Source organism: Schistocerca gregaria, chromosome 6, assembly GCF_023897955.1.
Source record: "Schistocerca gregaria isolate iqSchGreg1 chromosome 6, iqSchGreg1.2, whole genome shotgun sequence".
Taxonomy (NCBI): domain Eukaryota; kingdom Metazoa; phylum Arthropoda; class Insecta; order Orthoptera; family Acrididae; genus Schistocerca; species Schistocerca gregaria.
This window is the reverse complement of record NC_064925.1, coordinates 453,102,438-453,127,328: the sequence shown is the minus strand read 5'-3', so window position 1 is coordinate 453,127,328 and position 24,891 is coordinate 453,102,438. Positions and strand designations below refer to the sequence as shown.

General features: G+C 39.4%; 1 protein-coding gene across 6 annotated transcripts in view; it reads left to right on the top strand.

Moving 5' to 3' along the window:
* LOC126278350 (polycomb protein Sfmbt-like) overlaps positions 1-24,891 on the top strand; it is a 263,014-nt gene that overhangs the window by 96,466 nt on the left and 141,657 nt on the right. The gene's annotated exons all lie outside the window — the stretch shown is intronic.

Genomic DNA, 24,891 nt, shown 5'->3' with positions numbered 1-24,891 from the left:
AGGCAGGGGAGAGGTGGGGAGGGACAGCAGGTAGCGGAAAAGAAGAGAAGTAAAAAGACGGGGTGTGATGGTGGAATGAGGGCTGTATAGTGCTGGAATGGGAACAGGAAGCTGGATGGGTGAGGACAATGACTAACAAAGGTTGAGACCAGGTAGCTTATGGATACACAGGGTGTTTCAAAAAGGTACGGCCAAACTTTCAGGAAACATTCCTCACACACAAAGAAAGAAAATATGTTATGTGGACATGGGTCCGGAAACGCTTACTTTTCATGTTAGAGCTCATTCTATTACTTCTCTTCAAATCACATCACTCATGGAATGGAAACACACAGCAACAGAACGTACCAGTGTGACTTCAAACACTTTGTTACAGGAAATGTTAAAAATGTCCTCCGTTAGCGAGGATACATGCATCCACCCTCTGTCGCATGGAATCCCTGATGTGCTGATGCAGCTCTGGAAAATGGTGTATTGTATCACAGCCGTCCACAGTACGAGCACGAAGAGTCTCTACATTTGGTACCGGGGTTGTGTAGACAAGAGCTTTCAAATGCCCCCATAAATGAAAGTCAAGAGGGTTGAGGTCAGGAGAGCGTGGAGGCCATGGAATTGGTCCGCCTCTACCAATCCAACGGTCACCGAATCTGTTGTTGAGAAGCGTATGAACACTTCGACTGAAATGTGCAGGAGCTCCATCGTGCATGAATGACATGTTGTGTCGTACTTGTAAAGGCACATGTTCTAGCAGCACAGGTAGAGTATCCCGTATGAAATCATGATAACATCCTCCATTGAGCGTAGGTGGAAGAACATGGGGCCCAGTCAAGACATCGGCATTATTGCCTGCCCAAATGTTCACAGAAAATCTTTGTTGATGACGTGATTGCACAATTGCGTGCGGATTCTCGTCAGCCCACACATGTTGATTGTGAAAATTTACAGTTTGATCACGTTGGAATGAAGCCTCATCTGTAAAGAGAACATTTGGACTGAAATGAGGATTGACACATTGTTGGATGAACCATTCGCAGAAGTGTACCCGTGGAGGCCAATCAGCTGCTGATTGTGCCTGCACACGCTGTACATGGTACGGAAACAACTGGTTCTCCCGTAGCACTCCCCATATAGTGACGTGGTCAACGTTACCTTGTACAGCAGAAACTTTCTGACGCGGACATTAGGGTTATCGTCAACTGCACGAAGAATTGTCTCGTTCACTGCAGGTGTCCTTGTCGTTCTAGGTCTTCCCCAGTCGCGAGTCATAGGCTGGAATGTTCCATGCTCCCTAAGACGCCAATCAATTGCTTCGAACGTCTTCCTGTCGGGACACCTTCGTTCTGGAAATCTGTGCCGATGCAAATGTACCGCACCACGGCTATTGCCCCGTGCCCGTGCTAATCCATACATCAAATAGGCATCTGCCAAGTCCACATTTGTAAATATTGCACTGACTGCATAATCACGTTCGTGATGAACACTAACCTGTTGATGCTACGTACTGATGTGCTTGATGCTAGTACTGTAGAGCAATGAGTCGCATGTCAACACAAGCACCGAAGTCAACATTACCTTCCTTCAATTGGGCCAACTGGCGGTGAATCGAGAAAGTACAGTACATACTGACGAAACTAAAATGAGCTCTAACATGGAAATTAAGTGTTTCTGGACACATGCCCACATAACATCTTTTATTTATTTGTGTGTGAGGAATGTTTCCTGAAAGTTTGGGCGTACCTTTTTGTAACACCCTGTATTGCAGGGAAAGTTCCCAGCTGCACAATTCAGAAAAGCTGGTGTCAGTGGGAAGTATTCATATGGCACAGGCTGTGAAACAGTCATTGGAATGAAGGATGTCATGTTAGGCAGCGTGCTCAGCAACCAGGTAGTCCACTTGTTTCTTCGCCACTGTTTGTTGGTGGCCATTCATGCGGACAGACAGCTTGTTGATTGTCATGCCCACATAGAATGCACCACATTGGTTGCAGCTTAATTTGTAGGTCACAGGAGTGGTTTCAGAGGTAGCCCTGTCTTTGATGGAATGGATGGTGTTTGTGACCAGGCTGTAGTAGGTGGTGGTGGTGGTGGTGGTGGTGGTGGTGGTGGTGATAGGAGGATGTATGGGACAGGTTTATTACAGGGGTATGAGCCATGAGGTAAGGGGCTGGGAGCAGGGTTTGTTTAGGGATGGACGAGTATATTGTGTAGGTTCGGTAGATGGTGGGATACCACTGTGGGAAGGCTGGGCAGGATAGTGGGTAGGACATTTCTCATTTCAGGGCACAGCAAGAGGTAGTCAAAACCCTGGTGGAGAATAATTTAGTTGCTCCTGTCCTGGGTGGTACAGAGTTATGAGGGGAATGCTCTCCTGTGGCTAGATGGTGGGACTTTGAGAGATGGTGGGAGACTGCAAAGATGAGATTTGATTTTTACAAGGTTAGGAAGATAATTACGGTCTGTGAAGGCTTCAGTGATACATTCGGTATATTTCGAGAGGGGTCCCTCCTCACTGCAGGTGTGATGAACACTGGTGACTAGAATGTGTGGAAGAGACTTCTTTATATGGAATGGGTGGCAGCTGTCAATGTGAAGGTACTTCTGGTGGTTAGTAGATTTGATATGGATGGAGGTAGCCATCTCTGAGGTGGTGGTCAACATCTAGGAAGGGTGCTTCTTGGGTTGAGTAGGACCAGGTGAAGCAAATGGGGGAGAAGTTGTTGAGGTTCTGGAGGATGTGGATAGGATGTCCTCACCCTCGATCCAGATCACAAAGTTGTTATCAATGAATCTGAACCAGGTGAGGGGTTCAGGATTTTGGGCGTATAGGAAGGATTCCTCCAGATGGCCCATGAATAGGTTGGCATAGGATGGTGCCAAGTGGGTGCCCATAGTGTTACCTCTGTTTTGTTTGTAGATAGTGCCTTCAAAGCAGAAGTAATTGTGGGTGAGGATATAGTTGGTAATGGCAACTAGGAAGGATGTTGTTGGTTTGGAATCTGTAGGGCATCTGGAAAGGTAGTGTTCAATAGCAGTCAGGCCATGCGCATTAGGAATGTTAGTTTGCATGGAGGTGGCATCAACAGTGATAAGGAGGGCACTGTGTGGTAAAGGGGCAGTAAATGTGGAGAGTCAGTGGAGGAAGTGGTTGATATCTTTTATATAGGATGATAGGTTCTGGGTAATAGGTTGAAGGTGTAGGCCTACAAGAGCAGAGATTCTCTCAGTGGGGGTATAGTAACTGGCCCCTATGGGGCATCCTGGGGTGGTTAGGTTTATGGACTTTAGAAAGCATGTGGAAGGTAGAAGTGCTAGGAGTCCCATACATCCTCCCACAACCACCTACTCTTGTCCAGTCACAAACACCACCTATCCCATCAAAGGCAGGGCTACCTGTGAAACCAGTCATGTTTCTACAAACTGTGTTGGCATAACAACCAACAAGTTGTCTGTTGGCATGAATGGCCACCGACAAACTGTGACCAAGAAACAAATGGACCACTTGGTTGCTGAGCATGCTGCCGCACATAACATCCTTCATTTCAGTGACTGCTTCAAAGCCTGTGCCATATGGATACTTCCCACTGACACCAGCTTTTCTGAATTGCGCAGCTAGGAACTTTCCGTGCAATATATCCATTACCTTCCTGGCCTCAACCTATGTTAGTCATTGTCCTCACCCATCCAGCCTCCCTGTTCTCATTCCAGCACTATACAGCCCTCATTCCACCATTGCACCCAGTCTTTCTACTTCTCTCCTTTTCTGCTACCCCCTCCCCGCCTCTCCCCTGCCCACTGTATAACTTTCTGTCTATTTATAGCTGCCCTTCACACTATCCACCTCGTCTCTTCAGACTCCCCAGCAGCACTGCAGTGTCCGCCACCCCTACCCTACTATCTTTTCCCGTCCCCACCCCAGCCTCCTCCTTACCCCCACCCAGTCGCCAGTTCCATCACGCACTGGTGCTGCTGCTCGCATTGTGGCTAAAGTTGCCTGAGACTGCAGAAGGTCTTATGTGCCAAAAGCTTTATTTGTGACAGTCATTTTGTTGTGCCTATCTGCACCTGAGCATCTCTGCTGTATGGTTAGTGGCAATTTTCCTTTTCTTAACATCGTGACATTCCGTCCTGGATTTTCCGTTGTTTGATTTATATAATTTAGTTGCAACAGAGTCCTCAGATGTGATAAACTTCTGTCAAGAAATAAGTTTCCTGCATTGGCTGTTTTCATTTTTTTTTGTTTTTTTTTTTGTTTTTTTTTTTTTGTTTTTTGTGCTGTAATGAATATTATGGCCACAGCTTTCGAATCTGGCCAATTAGGGACCGCCCGTGAAATGTTGTTACTGTAACACAAAACATGTGCAGTTAATATTTTGCCGAGGAATGGCTATGCAGCCAAAACATTGTAGTACACAGAATAAAAATGAAATGGAAGTGAATAATGGGCAGTGCGGGTAACTTAATTTTTTTCCTCAAAGGTATCGGAAGGAGAGTTAACGTAGGAAAATTGTAAAATTACAAGAAGAGAAGATTTGGCCAAAACTTATGTTCAGGAGCAAAAATTTTGGCACCACTGATAGCAAAAAAAAAAAGCTTTTCATAGATTTGGAAAATGTTAGGATGGAAGAGGATAGGATTTTGGGAAGTTTGGGGAAAAGGGGGGGGGGAGACCACCTGGGGTACAATGAGGGGAGACAAAGACCTTGTTTTTAACACCTGTACTGTAATAACTATAGTGTGTAAATATTCATGTATTTAATTGAAATTTCTGATGAGTTATGCTGTCCTATAATTTAAAAGGACATTGAGATTTTTTTCAATGTCTTTGACCAGAGATTTTGTGGCTGAAACACTTTTACAAGTTAGAGTGTAGATTTATTGAAACACTCAACATACGAAATACATCAGTGCAAAGAATCGTTACATGGGCCTATTGTACTGGTCAAATACTTTGGTGCTATGCCGAGACCAGTGAGCCACTCCTCAGACATAGCAACAGCTTCTTGTGGTGTAACATACGTACAAAGTTGTTGAGGTAACTTTTTAACATTTGGTTTTAACTAATTTATTGACTGTAGAAAATGAAGAGCACAGAATATGTGACACATATAACAACAACATTTAAAAGCATAAACTCAAGATTAGAACAAGTCAGGCTCTTTTAATCATCAGAGGTTAATACATATTGAGAGACTATAAGCAGTACGATACAGAACTTCCATGACTTCACTCCACCTCAATTCTATGTAAATGTAGTCTACAGCTTTATGTGTTCCCAGTCATTGTGACAATTTTTCAAACTTGTGTCTGCACAAAGATTTTGTAAAAAGCCGGCTTACTGATTTTCTGTAGTGATGTGCTTGGCATCTTATTTTCCTTTCAAACATAAGTCTTCAACAAATTCATTCTTAAAATCTTTGTGTTTTACTCCTTTATATTTCTATTTACAAAGATAGACCATGCAAGACTGACTGTGTACACAAATTATAGTTTTTGGACTCAAAATCATTAGCTTTATTCCCACGGAAAGTTTTAAATCCCCAGAATATTTCATTCTGAATTTACTTCTTAAATCTGATTTGAATTCTTCAGTGTTCATCATATTACCTAAAATGTTAATGTCCTTTATATATGTTGTTGTTGTTGTCTTCAGTCCTGAGACTGGTTTGATGCAGCTCTCCATGCTACTCTATCCTGTGCAAGCTGCTTCATTTCCCAGTACCTACTGCAACCTACATCCTTCTGAATCTGCTTAGTGTACTCATCTCTCGGTCTCCCTCTACGATTTTTACCCTCCACGCTGCCCTCCAATGCTAAATTTGTGATCCCTTGATGCCTCAAAACATGTCCTACCAACCGATCCCTTCTTCTAGTCAAGTTGTGCCACAAACTTCTCTTCTCCCCAATCCTATTCAATACCTCCTCATTAGTTATGTGATCTATCCACCTTATCTTCAGTATTCTTCTGTAGCACCACATTTCGAAAGCTTCTATTCTCTTCTTGTCCAAACTAGTTATCGTCCATGTTTCACTTCCATACATGGCTACACTCCAAACAAATACTTTCAGAAACGTCTTCCTGATACATAAATCTATATTCGATGTTAACAAATTTCTCTTCTTCAGAAACGCTTTCCTTGCCATTGCCAGTCTACATTTTATATCCTCTCTACTTCGACCATCATCAGTTATTTTACTTCCTAAATAGCAAAACTCCTTTACTACTTTAAGTGTCTCATTTCCTAATCTAATTCCCTCAGCATCACCCGATTTAATTTGACTACATTCCATTATCCTCGTTTTGCTTTTGTTAATGTTCATCTTATATCCTCCTTTCAAGACACTGTCCATTCCGTTCAACTGCTCTTCCAAGTCCTTTGCCGTCTCTGACAGAATTACAATGTCATTGGCGAACCTCAAAGTTTTTACTTCGTGTCCATGAATTTTAATACCTACTCCAAATTTTTCTTTTGTTTCCTTTACTGCTTGCTCAATATACAGATTGAATAACATCGGGGAGAGGCTACAACCCTGTCTCACTCCTTTCCCAACCACTGCTTCCCTTTCATGCCCCTCGACTCTTATTACTGCCATCTGGTTTCTGTACAAATTACAAATAGCCTTTCGCTCCCTGTATTTTACCCCTGCCACCTTTAGAATTTGAAAAAGAGTATTCCAGTCAACATTGTCAAAAGCTTTCTCTAAGTCTACAAATGCTAGAAACGTAGGTTTGCCTTTTCTTAATCTTTCTTCTAAGATAAGTCGTAAGGTCAGTATTGCCTCACGTGTTCCAACATTTCGACGGAATCCAAACTGATCCTCCCCGAGGTCTGCATCTACCAGTTTTTCCATTCGTCTGTAAAGAATTCGCGTTAGTATTTTGCAGCCGTGGCTTATTAAACTGATAGTTCGGTAATTTTCACATCTGTCAGCACCTGCTTTCTTTGGGATTGGAATTATTATATTCTTCTTGAAGTCTGAGGGTATTTCGCCTGTCTCATACATCTTGCTCACCAGCTGGTAGAGTTTTGTCATGACTGGTTCTCCCAAGGCCGTCAGTAGTTCTAACGGAATGTTGTCTACTCCGGGGGCCTTGTTTCGACTCAGGTCTTTCAGTGCTCTGTCAAACTCTTCACGCAGTATCGTATCTCCCATTTCGTCTTCATCTACATCCTCTTCTATTTCCATAATATTGTCCTCAAGTACATCGCCCTTGTATAAGCCTTCTATATACTCCTTCCACCTTTCTGCCTTCCCTTCTTTGCTTAGAACTGGGCTGCCATCTGAGCTCTTGATATTCATACATGTGGTTCTCTTGTCTCCAAAGGTCTCTTTAATTTTCCTGTAGGCAGTATCTATCTTACCCCTAGTGAGATAAGCTTCTACATCCTTACATTTGTCCTCTAGCCATCCCTGTTTAGCCATTTTGCACTTCCTGTCGATCTCATTTTTGAGACGTTTGTATTCCTTTTTGCCTGCTTCATTTACTGCATTTTTATATTTTCTCCTTTCATCAATTAAATTCAATATTTCTTCTGTTACCCAAGGATTTCTAGCAGCCCTCGTCTTTTTACCTACTTTATCCTCTGCTGCCTTCACTACTACATCCCTCAGAGCTACCCATTCTTCTTCTACTGTATTTCTTTCCCCTATTCCTGTCAATTGTTCCCTTATGCTCTCTCTGAAACTCTGTACAACCTCTGGTTCTTTCAGTTTATCCAGGTCCCATCTCCTTAATTTCTCACATTTTTGCAGTTTCTTCAGTTTTAATCTACAGGTCATAACCAATAGATTGTGGTCAGAGTCCACATCTGCCCCTGGAAATGTCTTACAACTTAAAACCTGGTTCCTAAATCTCTGTCTTACCATTATATAATCTATCTGATACCTTTTAGTATCTCCAGGGTTCTTCCACGTATACAACCTTCTTTCATGATTCTTAAACCAAGTGTTAGCTATGATTAAGTTGTGCTCTGTGCAAAATTCTACTAGGCGGCTTCCTCTTTCATTTCTTAGCCCCAATCCATATTCACCTACTATGTTTCCTTCTCTCCCTTTTCCTACACTCGAATTCCAGTCACCCATTACTATTAAATTTTCGTCTCCCTTCACTATCTGAATAATTTCTTTTATTTCATCGTACATTTCTTCAATTTCTTCATCATCTGCAGAGCTAGTTGGCATATAAACTTGTACTACTGTAGTAGGTGTGGGCTTCGTATCTATCTTGGCCACAATAATGCGTTCACTATGCTGTTTGTAGTAGCTTACCCGCATTCCTATTTTCCTATTCATTATTAAACCTACTCCTGCATTACCCCTATTTGATTTTGTGTTTATAACCCTGTAGTCACCAGACCAGAAGTCTTGTTCCTCCTGCCACCGAACCTCACTAATTCCCACTATATCTAACTTTAACCTATCCATTTCCCTTTTTAAATTTTCTAACCTACCTGCCCGATTAAGGGATCTGACATTCCACGCTCCGATCCGTAGAACGCCAGTTTTCTTTCTCCTGATAACGACATCCTCTTGAGTAGTCCCCGCCCGGAGATCCGAATGGGGGACTATTTTACCTCCGGAATATTTTACCGAAGAGGATGCCATCATCATTTAATCATACAGTAAAGCTGCATGTCCTCAGGAAAAATTACGGCTGTAGTTTCCCCTTGCTTTCAGCCGTTCGCAGTACCAGCACAGCAAGGCCGTTTTGGTTAATGTTGCAAGGCCAGATCAGTCAATCATCCAGACTGTTGCCCCTGCAACTACTGAAAAGGCTGCTGCCCCTCTTCAGGAACCACACGTTTGTCTGGCCTCTCAACAGATACCCCTCCGTTGTGGTTGCACCTACGGTACGGCCATCTGTATCGCTGAGGCACGCAAGCCTCCCCACCAACGGCAAGGTCCATGGTTCATGGGGGGGGCCTTTATATATAACAAACATAAACCTTAGTGTTTAAGTTCCTTTAAGTATATAGACACACATCAGTGCTGTTTTGAACAAAGCCTACATCTTTAACAAACTTGTTAAACACTAAATTCCAAGCTCTTGAAGCCTGCTTTAAACAATGAACTGCTTTGTTTAACTTACCTACACTACCTGGTTCTACATTAAATTTTGCTGGCACACTTACACAACTTCTTCATCTAAATTTCCCTGAAGAAAAACACTTTTATGTCAATTTTATGCGCAGTCCATTTTGCACAGTTCGTAAGAGCAAAGAATGGTCTCAGAGTTGTCAGTCTTGCTACAAGAACATATGTTTCATTATAATCAAACCCTTTTCTTTGAAAACAACCTGGAGTAATATGTCTGGCTGTACAACTACCAACATTGTCTACATAATCACCTTTCACTTTAAAAACCCACTTATTGTCAATAGCGTTCCTGTATTTAAGTAATCCTCGTACTATTGAGGTCTTGTTTTCATTTATTACCAGCATCCCGTGTGCTACAGTGTGCAGCCATTCTTCTTTATCCAATATACTGTAAATGCCACTGAAAGTCTCCAGAAGATCCTGGACATAAATTTCTACATTTAATGGTAATACACCATAGTGTTCCATCCACACCAGACATTTTCATTCTTTTGCGCTTCTCTGGATTTCAGGAAATTTAACATCAACTTCTTATTCTCTTGACACAAAGTCTTTTCTGTAATGATTTACGTAGTCTTCATCAATGATTACCTCATTGTTTGCAAGTGAACCAGTCTTCGTTATTAAAATAAAGATGATTTCCATCAAACTTGATGTCTCTTCCAATTCACCTTTCACCAGGACACCATAGCTGATCTCCATTAACACAGTATCCATGATGCTCTTATTTATTCCGCAATCAAACTTTCCAGTAATAATTTCTGCTGGTCATTATAAACATGCTACACAACCAAACGCTATCAGTTTTTCCAACTTTGGCATACAAGCAGGACATGTCATTTTTAATGCACATGTTGGTGTCCTGTTTATCAGGTAAACAGCCCCGTTACTGCTTCTGGCCAAAATGATTTTTAAAGTTTACTGTTCAACATCATGTTGTGACCCTTGTCTACAATGTTTCTATTCATGTATTCACTGTCTGCCCCCGGTAGCTGAGTGGTCAGTGCGACAGACTGTCAATCCTAAGGGCCCGGCTTTGATTACCAGCTGGGTTGGAGATTTTCTCCGCCAAGGGACTGGGTGTTGTGTTGTGCTAATCATCATCATTTCATCCCCATCAACATGCAAGTCGTCGAAGTGGCGTCAAATCGAAAGACTTGCACCCAGCGAACGGTCTACCCGATGGGAGGCCCTAGTCACACGACATTATTATATATATGTATTCACTGAATCTATTTTTTGTGGCATGTATCTTGTTATTAATTCATACTGGATTTCCTTCTCATTAAAAATATTCTTCCATCTCATTTGACAAATATTCATCTCCATTATCACAGTAGAATCTACTCATTCTTCAAATTGAAATGAGCAGTTGCCGTCTGCTGAATTACAGACACAGATCACTAATGTAGATTTGTAGTAGGAGTTTGGAACATATTCTGTGCTCAGACATTATGAATCACTTAAAAAGAAAAAAAACAGATTTATTGACAAATTCAACACAGATTCAGAAAATATTATTGTGAAACACAACTAGCTCTCATTCTCACGAAGTAATGGATAATATCGACAGGGGATATCAGATTCATTCCTTATTTTTAGATATCCAGAAGGCTGTTGACACCATTCCTCAAAATCGACTTCTAATAAAATTGCATTCATAATGAGTATCATTTCAGTTGTAAGACTGTATTCGTGTTTTCCTGTCAGAAAGATCACAGTTCATAATAATGGATGGAAAGTTGTCAAGTAAAATAGAAGTAATATATGATGTTACCAAAGGAAATGTTTCAGGCCCTCTGTTGTTCCTGATCTACATAAACAATGTAAGAGACAATCTGAGCAGTCCTCTTAGGTTATTTTCAGATGATGCTGTCATTTACTGTCATGTAAAGTTATCAAATGATCAAAACAAGTTGCAAAAAGATGTAGACAAGATCTCTGTAGGGTGCAAAATGTGGCAATTTACTTCAAATCATGAAACAAATGAAATCATCCACATAAGCACTAAAAAGAATCTGCTAAATTACAGTTACATGATAAACTGCATAAATCTAAATGCTGTAAACTCGACTAAATACTTGGAGATTACACTTACAAATGACTTCAGTTGGAATGATCATATAGATCTGGCTGTTCCAACCGAGCTCCAGGGAGCCAGAGCACTCGCTGCGGCAGCTTGGTGCCCGCTTGGAGGGGGGAAGCGAACTCACTGCCCCCTGGCCGCATGCAGCCGCAACTGACGCAATAATCCGTGTTCAATGACAGGTATGACTAGCCGCGGGAGCCCTGTACCTCTATTGGAGGATACCTTTCTATTCATTGAGAGGGACGGTCGTCCGCAATGTCTTGTATTTCACAAAGTATTTAATTCTGCGAAGAGGTACAATATACAACGACATTATATACGTCTTCACGCAGCACACTACGATCAGGTAGAAGGCGCTGCACGCAGAGAACTGGTAGCTAGGCTTAAAAACGACATACCAGGAGATATAAGTTCAAAAACGGTTTCGTAATCCGGAGGGTATCAAAAAATGCAACATAGTTCATGTTCTGTAAAGCGTTTATAATTTTCAGGTGAATGAGAGCAGAGAAAACGCTGCTGAATCTGCAATTCGAGCAAGCTACAGGGTCACTTACATCATTCCGACAAGTGGCAAGCCATTTTCGGTGGGACCACTCGTAAAATCGTGCATGGTAGCAGTTGCAGAATGTTTGTTTCCAATGGAGGTGCAGGCAATTGAAGGGATTTGCCTGTTGAAGCAAACAATGTCTCGTCGAATCCTGGACATGGCAGCGGATTTAGAGACACACCTCAGGAAAAAGGCGGAGAGCTTTGTTGCATTTTCGCTAGCGCTTGACTATAGCACTAACATATCGGACTGTGCTCAACTTGCAATCTTTGTGCGTGGTGTCAACATGGAGCTGCAAGTAACTGAAGAACTGTTGGGTGTAGAACCACTCGATTACACCGCAACAGGACATGACATTTTTGAAGCTGTTTGTGAATCAGTGGACAATATGAATTTGCCGTGGGATAAGCTTCATTCTGTAGCAACAGACGGTGCACCACAAATGATCGGACGTCACCAAGGTTTTGCTTCTCGTTTGAAAAATATACTCAGGGACGAATTCGGGAAAGACATTTTGACTCTTCATTGTTTTATTCACCAAGAGGCACTGTGTGCTGAAACAGTAGAGCTAGGTGGCGTAATGAAAGATGTCGTGAAGTGTGTGAATTTTGTGCGGCGTCACAGTATGAATCATCACCAATTCAAAGGATTCCTGAAAGATATGGAAGTGGAGTATATGGATATACCTTACCACAGTACAGTTCGTTGGCTTAGTAGGGGAAAAGTTCTTGATGTTTTCTTTGCCATTCGTGAGGAGATATCCCTTTTTCTCGAAATGAAAGGGGAAGAAATGCGTTGTCTGAAGGGTATAAAATGGATATCAGACCTGGCGTTCCTAGCTGATAAAACTATACATCTGAATAATTTAAATCTGTCACTGGAGAGCAAAGGGCAGCTAATCGTTGACATGCACGACCAGATCAAGTTAGATTTATTTGAGAGGCAGATGAATAATGGACATTTAATATTCTTCAATTGTCTTGCTGCTTTAAAACTACCCGAAGGTACTACTTTCGGCGATTACCAAGCAAAGTTAAAGCAGCTTATCGCATTGTTTGAAACACGAGTCCTCACTAGTTTGAAAATGGAACTTAAGGTGTTCAGCACTCTTTCTTCAGTTTCCTCCGATGACTTGTCACCGTCACTTCAATTGGAGATAATTGGTTTGCAAAATTCAACTTTGTTGAAAGAGGGGTACAACAACACATTAGATTTGTCACGATGGTGTTGTTCATTACAGCAAAAAACATTTCCCAAGCTTCACAACAATGCCACTCAGATCTTGTGCATGTTTGGATCTACGTATTGTTGTGAGCAGCTTTTCTCAGCAATGAAAAGAGTAAAAAGTAAGGACCGATCGTTTCTTCAGGATGCAACAATGAAGGCCATCCTCCGCATTAACGCTGCGAACACTTTGACGGCTGATATTTCCGATCTTGTAATGAAAAGAAAATGTCAAGCTACAGAGTCCCAATAAATTTAGTATGCAGTTTCTTGTAAAACAGTTGTTTCTTATTTATTTCCTGAACATCCTATTTCCTGGTGTAGCATGTCACCACATCTTAGCAGCTAAGAGTATGAGGTGGTCAATCTTGTACGAAGCAGCTGGCACATCAAAACGTAATGATGTAGTTTTATACAGTTTAACGTATTGTAGTACTTCAGGTTTATTCTGTGTCACATGTACAGCTGTATAATGAGTATAATCATCTATAAATTTAATAATGGACCTCCATCATTAGATGCAGAAGTAGTAGGACCCATGACATCACTGTGTACTAGCTCCAGTGGACGATTTTGCTTTTGTCCTCTTCTGATTCTGTGGAAGTTTTGTTAGTGTGCCTTCTGTGTCAGGTAGTGTAAAACTGTCATGTCTTCACATCTTCAGTGTTCACTCCTTCCACATGTTTTGGAAAAACATTCAGATATGTATAATTCAAGTGTCCTGATCTTTGATGTTAGATTTGCTGTGTTTTAGTAAGAAATGTTGTGCAGGGGTTTCAGGCGAATTTCCAAATGTTCATTTTTGCCTCTTGTTATTTACAATGACAACATCCTTTCCTCTTTGATGCCATGACTCTAGTCTGTGCACTCACAATAAGTTTTGAGCTAGTCCAGGAACGTATAAAATATTTTTAATTTTTAATCGAAATTGGCACTATCTTTCTGTTGACAGAGCTGACAACATTCATCTCATCAAACTGCATTGTTTTCAATACATAACCAGTTTTCCCTATGTTAATCACTAATGGTCTTCCACACATTTGCACTTTATCAGTGTCTTTTAAGCCATTCAGAGATCACTCACACTAGAATTCAAATACCGTGAAAGTAATTCATTAAATGCATGCATCCAAACTCCCAGAAACCTCTTGTCGCAGTTTACTGAATTTGCAGAGTTTTCTTTTTTTTGTTTTATTACGGTCAGCTCTTTTGTTCCAAATTCACTGCAGTTATGATGTTTGAAGCTGTATTGTTTTTCATCACCTGGAATGTGCTTGTCACTTAGAGTCTGCACATTTACTTTCGTGATCTGTAAGCCTATTTCTCACGAAGTTTAACTTCAGATTATCGGTAGATAATCTCTTGATTGCAGTTGCAGTGTTATCATATTCTTGTGGCATTGTTAACAAAAGATGACACATATCATCAGTTTCTTCAGCTGTTGCACCTGTCAACTGAAGATCACATAACATCTTATCAAATACTAAGAAATGCTCACTCAGTGTTCTTTTTGCTGGATTGAATTTCAATTGCAGTAATTACTTACATAGAAGTAACTGACAGTGATGCTTTTGCTTTCAAATATGTTGCCCATATTTTTTCACATTTGAAATGCGCTGTTACAATCTTTCTATTCCAATAAGCTGTCTGCTTTGTTTTATTATTCATAAATGTCACTTTTGATCATATTTCGTGAGATTTTTGACTTACTTGTCTTTCTCAGCTTATTCATCTTCCATGTCAGTGTCAAGAAACTTCACTAGGTCTATGTATTCCAACAAATTCAATTTGTCTATCGTTCCCTTGCATTTAAAATGTACAGTTTCCAAAATTGTTTCCATCAAAAAGTGGATCTCAGGGTTTGCTTCCATATTCTTCTGACATTTTGTCGTTCCAAGTTGATGCATCAGAAATACAGAAACCACTCACACAATAGCCATATTTTAAACTTCTCACTATTTAATTTCTGTCTCTGGGCCTATAAACTGTTTAGATAATTGCTAGTAGAGTGTGGTTGCAAGCAAGAAGCATTTAGTTGTCACTGATTTAATCACTGAATATAATCAAGAACACACAATATATGGTACACATAACAATGTGTAAAAGCATACATTCAGAGAACGGGATGTCAGAGACACCTCATCATCAGAGATTACTACTGTGAAAGAAATGTGATGGAAAAACAATTAAAATCGCTCAAAAGAGGAAAGGCCGCTGGACCCGATGAGATACCAATTCGATTTTCACAGAGTACGCAAAAGAACTTGCCCCTTCTTGCAGCGGTGTACCGAAGGGTCTCTACAAGAGCGTAGCATTCAAAAAGATTGGAGAATGGCACAGGTCATCCCCACCTGTATATCTAACGTCAATCAGTTGTAGAATTTTGAAACACATATTATGTTCGAGTATAATGACCTTTATGGAGACTAGAAATCTACTCTGTAGGAATCAGCATGGGTTTCGGAAAAGACGATAGTGTGAAACCCAACTCACACTATTCATCCACAAGACTCAGAGGCCCATAGACACAGGTTGTTTAATGAACAAAGTAAAAGCATATGTACTATCAGACCAATTGTGTGATTGGATTTGAAGAGTTCCTAGATAACATAACACAGCATGTCATTCTCAATGGAGAGAAGTCTTCCGAAGTAAGAGTGATTTCAGGTGTGCCGCAGGGGAGTGTCATAGGACCGTTGCTATTCACAATATATATAAATGACTTTGTGGATAACATCGGAAGTTCACTGAGGCTTTTTGCGGGGTATGCTGTAGTATATTGAGAGGTTGTAACAATGGAAAATTGTACTGAAATGCAAGAGGATCTGCAACAAATTGGGGCTTGGTGCAGGGAATGGCAATTGAATCTCAGTGTAGGCAAGTGTAATGTGCTGCGAATACATAGAAAGAAAGATCCCTTATCATTTATCTACAATATAGCAGGTCAACAACTGGAAGCACTTAATTCCATAAATTATCTGGGAGTAGGCATTAGGAGCGATTTAAAATGGAACGACCATATAAAAGTAATCGTCGATAAAGCAGATGCCAAACTGAGATTCGTTGGAAGAATACTAAGGAAATGCAGTCCGAAAACAAAGGAAGTAGTTTACAGTACACTAGTTCGCTGGCTGCTTAAATACTGCTCACTGGTGTGGGATCCGTACCAGATAGGGTTGATAGAAGAGATAGAGAAGATCAAATGGAGAGCAGCGCGCTTCGTTACAGGATCATTTAGTAATCGCGGAAGCGTTTCGGAGATGATAGATAAACTCCAGTGGAAGACTATGCAAGAGAGAGACTCAGTAGCTCGGTACGGCCTTTTGTTGAAATTTCAAGAACATATCTTCACTGAGGAGTCAAGCAGTATATTGCTCCCTCCTACATATATCTCACAAAGAGACCATGAGGATAAAGTCAGAGAGATTAGAGCCTACACAGAGGTATAATGACAATCTTTCTTTCCATGAACAATACCAGTCTGGAATAGAAGGGAGAACCAATAGAGGTACTCAAGGTACCCTCTGCTACACACCGTCAGGTGGCTTGCGAAGTATGGATGTAGATGTAGAAATGATACGGAGGTTGATATAGAATTGTTATTCCTTCAAAAGTCTGTTCTATAACAATTTCCTAAAATCGGCAATATGCTCAGTCCATCCCTCAGATGATGAGTAACAACTTTCAAGCAACAAAACCTGTTTGCAGGGCAGCGCTTGTAGTGCATTGTATTCTAACGTCTTTTGTTTTGTTTGCAGACATAAGAGAAGCATTTTATCTCAGTTTTAAATAATAATGGAAAAGTTGCTTTGTATGGAATCAAAACTGTTTTCTTACCTGATTGTACAAAGATTTTAATGTGTAAATAATAAGTAACACCATAAGTTGCTGTTTAATTTATTATTTAATGTGCAACAGATTTAGTCAAAGACCTGATGTACAAAAGTCATGGATACAGAAAAATTTCATGTGAAAAGAGTGTTTGAAAACTGTAGTGAAAGTGTAGATAATATCCACATCTTTTTGTTAACAACAGGCATTACATATATACTTCTAAGAAACTACAGAATCAACCAGCTGCATACATCAGGAATTACAGTAAATAATTGTAAAAATTTATGTTTACAGCTGCAGAAATTCCCTTCAAAGATACTTGTAAATAGGACTGAAAATGTTAATGATTAGCATCTGTCTTTTGGTTTTTACAAATTTTAATTGCACTGCCCACACTGATTTAAGAAATGGTCTTAGCGCCAAAACACAATACTGTAAGTCTGAAGAAAAACAGTTAGAAATTTGAAGGAGATTTTATCTTACGCTTTCGTATAACAAGTAATGTTAAGTACCATTATTGTTGTGCTCTGCAGTTTAACTTCCATTACATGTAGTTTTAATTGTAAAGTATTGCCTCATGGGCAAGGTTTGGAAATTACATGGTTTGATTTATGAATGAAATTGTTAATCACTCAGATTAAACAAACCAGTGACATTTGTTCTGCCCTTCACTGTATTTATTCAATAACCCCTGTTAGTCCTATCTGGTCAAGTCCCACACACTTCAGTAGTATTCTAGAACCAGTTGGATGAGTGATTAGTAAGCAGTCTCCTTTGTAGGCTGATTGCTCTTCCCCATTATTCTACCTGCTTTGTCCGTGACTAACAATGATAGATCCCCAGCAGTGCAATCGCTTAGTGATACTATCTGTACGGTGTGTAGGTTTAGGTCCTAGGTATCACACAATGCAGCCATTCACCCTGGCGGGCCCTCATTTGTAAGTAATTGATGAAGGAAAAATTCAGAATTTTGTGTGACATTCAGTAACAGTAAAAAGTTCTGTTTTATGATGTGGTTGTGTTGTGTAATGGTTATGACAACAGTTTCATGAGGAGAATGCTGTCAGTTCGAATCTTGTTAGGTGCACATTTGTTTTTATTTTTAAATCTTTATTGAAATTACTTCAATCATTATTTTTATTCAGTTCATTGGTTTAAATGTAATTTTTTATTTCTGTTCCTTTGTCACATCATTTTAATCACCTTATGAACTTTTCTATTTGTTTCATTTTTTCGTTATATCTTTCTTGCTCCAACTGGAATTTTTATGACTATGAATTTAATAATACGTATTCAAAACAAAGATTCCAAGACTTACCAAGCGGGAAAGCGCCCGTAGATAGGCACAATGAATAAAACACACACATACACACATTGTGCCTATCTACCGGCGCTTTCCCGCATGGTAAGTCTTGGAATCTTTGTTTTTAATATATTTTTCCCATGTGGAAGTTTTCTATTTTATTTACATAATATGTATTCATTATGATATTCAATTATTTGAAAATTCCAATCTATCATTTAAAAAACAAAAGACAAAATAATCTATTTATATTTGTGCAATGGATGTTTCTTTTCTTGTTAAATACTTATTCCACTATGGACAAAACAACACAGATGAAAATTTAAGTGAAAGATGAGTTTACAACTTTATAGCTAAAACAAAATTTAAGCAAAATGAGAAGTAGATATAATTATAGCAATAATATGGACAAAAAACGGGTGATAAAACAAAAGAAATTAAATCGAAATTCATACATAAAAGTAATGAAAAATATATGAACAAAGATTTCAAGTGGAGAAGGATTGAGAGGAAGAAAAATGAGAGCAATGAAGAAGTTACTATGATTAAAATTATGTGACAAAGGAGTGGAATTAAAAAATTACATTTAAACCAATTAATTGAACAAAAATAACAATGGAAGTAATTTTGATAAAGATTTTAAAAAAGAAAAATGGATATCTGACAAGATTCGAACTGATAACCTCTTGCATGTGGAGCCTTTACCCTATCCATTACACCACACAATCGCTCTATTTTCTGTAACTTTTTTAACACAAAATTCTAAATGTTTCTTTCATCAATTACTCTCAAATGGAGGCCCACCAATGTGAATGGCTGAAGTGTGTGATACCTGGGATCTTAACTTGCATCACCATATAGAAAGTTTCAGAAATGTCGAATGCATTGCTGGGGACCTCTCCTTGTAAGCCTATGTCATCCATTCCATTTCATATCCCTCCAGTGTTACACCCAAGTGTTGTATGAGTTGACCAATTCCAAAAGTGACTCATTGATACTATAATCATAGGATGCTACACTTTTTTTGTCTTGTGAAGTGCAAAATTGTACATTTCTGAACATTTAGAGCAAGTTGCCAATATCTGTACCACGTTGAAATCTTACCAAGATCTGACTGAATATTTATGTAGCTTCTCTCACATAGTACTTCATTATACAAGGGCCCTTTTTGTTTCCAACATCCGATAGGCTATAAATAAAAGACAAGTTCATAGAAAACAATTATATTATTACCAAAAGTTTTGTACACTTACGGTTACTTTTCAACATAATCACTGAAAAGATTGAGATATTTATCATACATGTGGACAAGCTTTGCAATACCCTCTTCAAAAAATGTTGCCGCCAATGATATCAAATGAGCAATGACATTATTTGAAGATCTCTGTTGGTTCAGAAGTGCTGTCGTCCTAGCCATGGCTTCAGTTCAGGGTAAAGGTGAAAGTCGCTGGGTGCCAGGTCAGGACTGTACGGCAGATGATTGAAAATGTCCCATTGACATTGTTCAAGGAGCCATTGGGTTGTGCCAACAGTGTGTGGACGAGCGTTGTCATGGATCAACACAATTTCTGAACTCAGCATTCCTATTCGCTTATTTTGAATTGCTCTCTGCAAAAGTTGTAAAGTTTCACAATAAGCACCTACATTGATAGTGGTTCCGGGCTGCATAAACTCTACAAGCAACACACTCTTTGGGTCCCAAAACATGGTAGCCATAACCTTTCTCTTGTTGAATATTTGTTTGAATTTTTATTTGTTTGTTTGGTGAATTTGGATGCATTCATTGTTGTGATTGACTTCTGGAACTTCCATAGACAAAGCAGTTATGGTGAACCTACAATTTTCTCTAACCATTTTGTCAACTCGTTCAACAAGGTCGGTTGTAACGACAGACTTGTGACCTGGACCTCCTTCATAATGCACATCCTTTTGGCCATCTTTAAACTACTTTCAGCACCATTCACACACAACATCATCAGTCATGAAGTTATTACCGTACACTCGGCTCATTCTCCGATGAATTTCTGCTGCACTGTTCCCTTCTGCTTGCAGGAACCGAATTACACTTTGTAATTCACACTTGGCGGGAGCAACAACGATGGCAGCCATGTTTACATGGCTGTAGTGCAATGCAGACTGATGCCTTGAGGTCGGCAATGGCGGAGTGTTTGGTGCGAAAGTTTCCCAGTAGCCTACAGCGCATATCCACTTTCTGCCACTTGCATAGCTTCTATACTAAGTGATCAGAGGTTGGGGGGAAGAGGTGGGGGAAGGCCCTCATAGATAATTGCATCATCTACAAAAAGGCTGATTTTAGTATTAATATTGTCTGCCGGGTCATAAATATGAAATATGAACACCAAGGATCCCAACACACTTCCCTGGGGCACACCCGAAGTTATTCTACATCTGAAATGACTCACCATCCAAGATAACACACTGTGTCGTCCGTACCAAAAAGTCCTCAATCCAGTTATACATTTCACTTTATACTCTATTGACAATAAGCATAGACTTGGTACTGATCAAATGCTTTTATGGAAATCAAGAAATATGGCATCTAGCTGATTGCCCTGATACAAAGCTTTCAGTATGCCATGAGAGAAAAGTGCAAGCTGGATTTCGCATGATCAGTATTTTTGAAATTGATGCTGGTTGGCATTGAGGAGGTCATTCTGTTCAAGATGTCTCATTATTGTTGAGTTCAGAATATGTTCTAAGATTCTACAACAAATTGGTATCAAGGATATTAGACGGTTGTTTTGTGGATCACTTCTACTACTCTTTTTGTAGACAGCTGTGACCTGTGCTTTTTTCCAAGAACTGGGCATGGGTTTTGTGTGTGTGTGTGTGTGTGTGTGTGTGTGTGTGTGTGTGTGTGTGTGTGTGTTCAAGGGGTCTAAGATAGATTATAGCTACAAGAGCTGCAAATTCAGTATGCAGTCTGACAGGGATTCCATCAGGCTTTGGAGTTTTGTTCAATTTTAATGATTTCAGCTGTTTCTCAACACCACTGACACTAATACTTATTTCGCTCATATTTTCAGTGATATGAGGATTAAATTGGGGAAATTACCATGGGTTTTCTTTTGTAAAGGAACATTTGAAAACAGACTTAAGCATATCAGCTTTTGCTTTGCTACTCTTAATTTCAATTCCTCTCTCATTCACTAGGGAATGGACATTTTCTTTTGTGTGACTAACAGCCTTTACATACAACCAGAATTTCTTTGGGTTTTTTGAAAGCTCACTTGATAGTATTCTATTACAGTTGTCAGTGAAGGCATCATGCATTGCTCTCTTGACAGCCAAACATGCAGCATCTGTCTGTAGCCCTACACTTTGTTTTAAATCTATTATGCTGTAATCTCTGTTTCTTTATGGTGGCTGTATACCATAGAGGTTCTCTCCCATTATGAACTGTTCAGCTGGGTATGTATCAGCCCAGTGCATACTCAACTGTTGTTTTAAACTCTAACTAGAGTTCCTCTACATGCTCCTGCCCTTTGCTGAATGTTTCTAGTTCCTCATTGAGATATGACACTACTGATTTTTTATCTATTTTTCTGAATAGATACATCTTTCTGCTTGGTGTAGTTGTCCTTTGTACTTTGGTAATCACTGTTGCCACAACTAAGTCATGACCATGATACCAGTTTTGACGTGAACATCCGCAAAGAAGTCAGATCTATTTGTTGCCATTAGATCCAACATATTTCCATCATGAGTGGGGTTCCCAATTATCTGTCCTAGGTGGTTTTCAGGGAAGGCACTTAGGAGTTTCCCAGGATGTCTTACGGTGCCCACCACTAACAGAAGTGTAATGTTCTCAATTAATTGTTGGATGATTAAAGTCTCCACCGATGAATACAGTGTGATCGGGAAACTTTTGTACAAATGAAAGGAGGTTTCCTCTAAAGTTTTCGCTTACATCAGGAGATGAGTCTGGTGGGCAATCTTTGATGGATCCATTTATCATTCTGTACTCACCCGTAATACTGAATGTTGCCCAAACAATGCCACTTGCAGCTTCAATTTCTACTTCACTGGATTTGAGTTTCGTGTCTACTGTGACAAATACACCATCCCCATTTTCCATTTGCCTATCTGTTCAAAATACACTTAAATTTTCCTCAAAAATCTCACTGCTGTCAATTTCAGGTCTCAACCAGTTTTCCATACCTAGTATTATGTGAGCTTCATTGCTGTTCATGAGCGCTTCAAGCTCTGGTATTGTCAAGATACTCACAAGCACGAACAGTGCCTGCTTCAAAGTGAAGTTAAACTGACAACTTATTTGTTGGTACGTGTATCGGATTGTTTGACAAATCTGCAGCTAGACAAGAGCGTGTTTGACAAACAGGTTTGGCTTATTTACAGTGCCTTAAGAGCGAATTTCAGAGTAATTATGTGTATGGAAAGGATAGAGTGCTACTCACCATAATGTTGACATGTTGAACTGTTAAAAGAGGCACAACAAAAGGACTGCTACACATTAAGCTTTCACCAAAAGCCCTCATCAGAAAAGAAAATCCTACCAGCATTCCCATAAGTAAGCGCGCGTGCGCTCTCTCTCTCTCTCTCTCTCTCTCTCTCTCTCTCTCTCTCTCTCACTCACACACGATCGCTGTATCTGGCTTCTCAGGCCTGACTGTAGCCTGAGCAGCCAGAGATAGCAGTGAAGTGTCTCTGAGGTGTGCTTTCATTGTTAGAGCAATTATGTAGATGGAAGTGTAAATTTACCCCAAAATGGTATCCTATGTGCTATCAATGAATGCAAATATGGACAGTGAATGACCCCAAGATTGAAATTATTCTTGTGGCAAAAGTAGAAGTGTATTATTATTATTATTATTATTATTATTATTAGTAGTAGTAGTAGTAGTAGTAGTAGTATGAGGGGCATTCAAAAAGAAACGAGCCTGAGGCATAATAGCAGAAACCAGTACCTGTATATTAGAAGTATTGACCCTGGCTGTTGAGATACTTGTTCCACTGTGACACAAGGCGGTGAATGGCTGTCTCATAAAATTCCCAGGGCTGCAATGTTAACCAGTTCTGCATGTACAGCTGGACGTCGTCGTTAGAGGTGACTTTTTGAAACCATCTATATGGTGATGTAGATTGCGGTCCAGGTGTCATACCCAGCATTCATTCATCCTGGTGGGACCTCATTAGCTAGTTATCAATAACAAAAAATTTTGGGACTTCATGTGATACTCTGAATCTTTGTTATACAGAGTTGTTTAGTGTAATGGTCGTCACGTGCGAAAGGTTGTGTTGTTCAAATCTGGCACTTTGAAATTTTTCATTTTAAATGTTAATCAAAATGATTTTGATCATTATCTTTATTCAGTTAATTGGTTAAAAATTATTTTTTAAAATTTCTCTTCATTTGCCTCATCTTAATCATCATTGTAACCTTTTCATTTGCTATCATTTTTCTTGCTATCATTCTTTTTCCTCTTGGAATCTTTGCTGATGTGATTTCATTTATTTACATTAATCTGTCATAATATTTAAATGTTTGAAAATATTGATTTATTTGTTAAAATAATGAAAGACGAAATAATCTATTTTTACTGTGCAGTGCTCAAAAATGAATTTTTCTATACAACGTGTACTTTTGATATGGTAATCATCAAGCAGAAATTTAAAACACAAGTTCTTATTGCACTACAGAAAAAAAAAACTGAGATAAAGATTTAAATGAGAGAAGGGATTATAAGTAGAAAAGGAATTCAAGCAAAATGAGGAGCAGAAACAATGAGTTTAATAATATGGTTGAAAGTATAGGATGTAAAAAACAGAAGAAATTAAGTTGAAGTTAATACATAAAAGTAATTATTCACTTGAACAAAGATTTGAAATGAAAAAAAGGAGAAAAAATGAAAAACTTAATACGTTGGAAAGTCCAGGATAGAATGTAACAATGTTATGAAAGGGAAAGTTGCTACTCACTCAATAGTGGAGATGCTAAGTCACAGATAGACACAACAAAAAGACCATCACAAATAAAGCTTCGTCAAAACACACACACACACACACACACACACACACACACACATTCATGCAAACACAGTTTGCAAGAAACACACACAACTGCAGTCTCTATTGTTGACGAAGGCCTTAATGGCCAACAGCTTTATTTATGGCGGTCTTTTTGTTGTGTGTATCTGTGACTCAGCATTTCCACTATATGGTGAGTAGCAATTATCCTTTTCATAATACTGAAAAAGTTAATACGATCATTAAAATGACGTGACAAAGGAATAGAAAGAAATAAATACATTCAATCCATTTAACTGAATAAAAGTATTAATCGTAGTCATTTCGACAAAGCTTAATAGACAAAAATTTCAAAGCACTTGAGAACATTTAAACCCACAAGGGTGTGCATATGAGGATTGTACCTTAACCATTTAGTTACAGAATCATTGTTTACAACACCCAATTTTTAAAACTATGGTATGTCATATGAAATTGTGAATATTTTCTTCTCTTCCCTCCCTCCCTCCCCTCACTTTTTTTATAATTTTTACTGGCAAATGGTGGTCCGCCAGTGTTAATGGCTGCAGAATGTGGTACCTGGGAAACTAATCTACATCACCATCTATTTGGTTTCAGATAGTCTTTCCCACTGCTGGTTACATCTCCTCATCAGAAAAGTTGAGTTGGGAACCACTGGTTAAAGGCGAATTCCTTTTCTGCAAAGCCATGCAACAAATTTCACCAGAACATCATTTACTGTTTCCTCTGTTCTGTTTGCTTGGTGTGATAATAATAGCTTTATTGTAT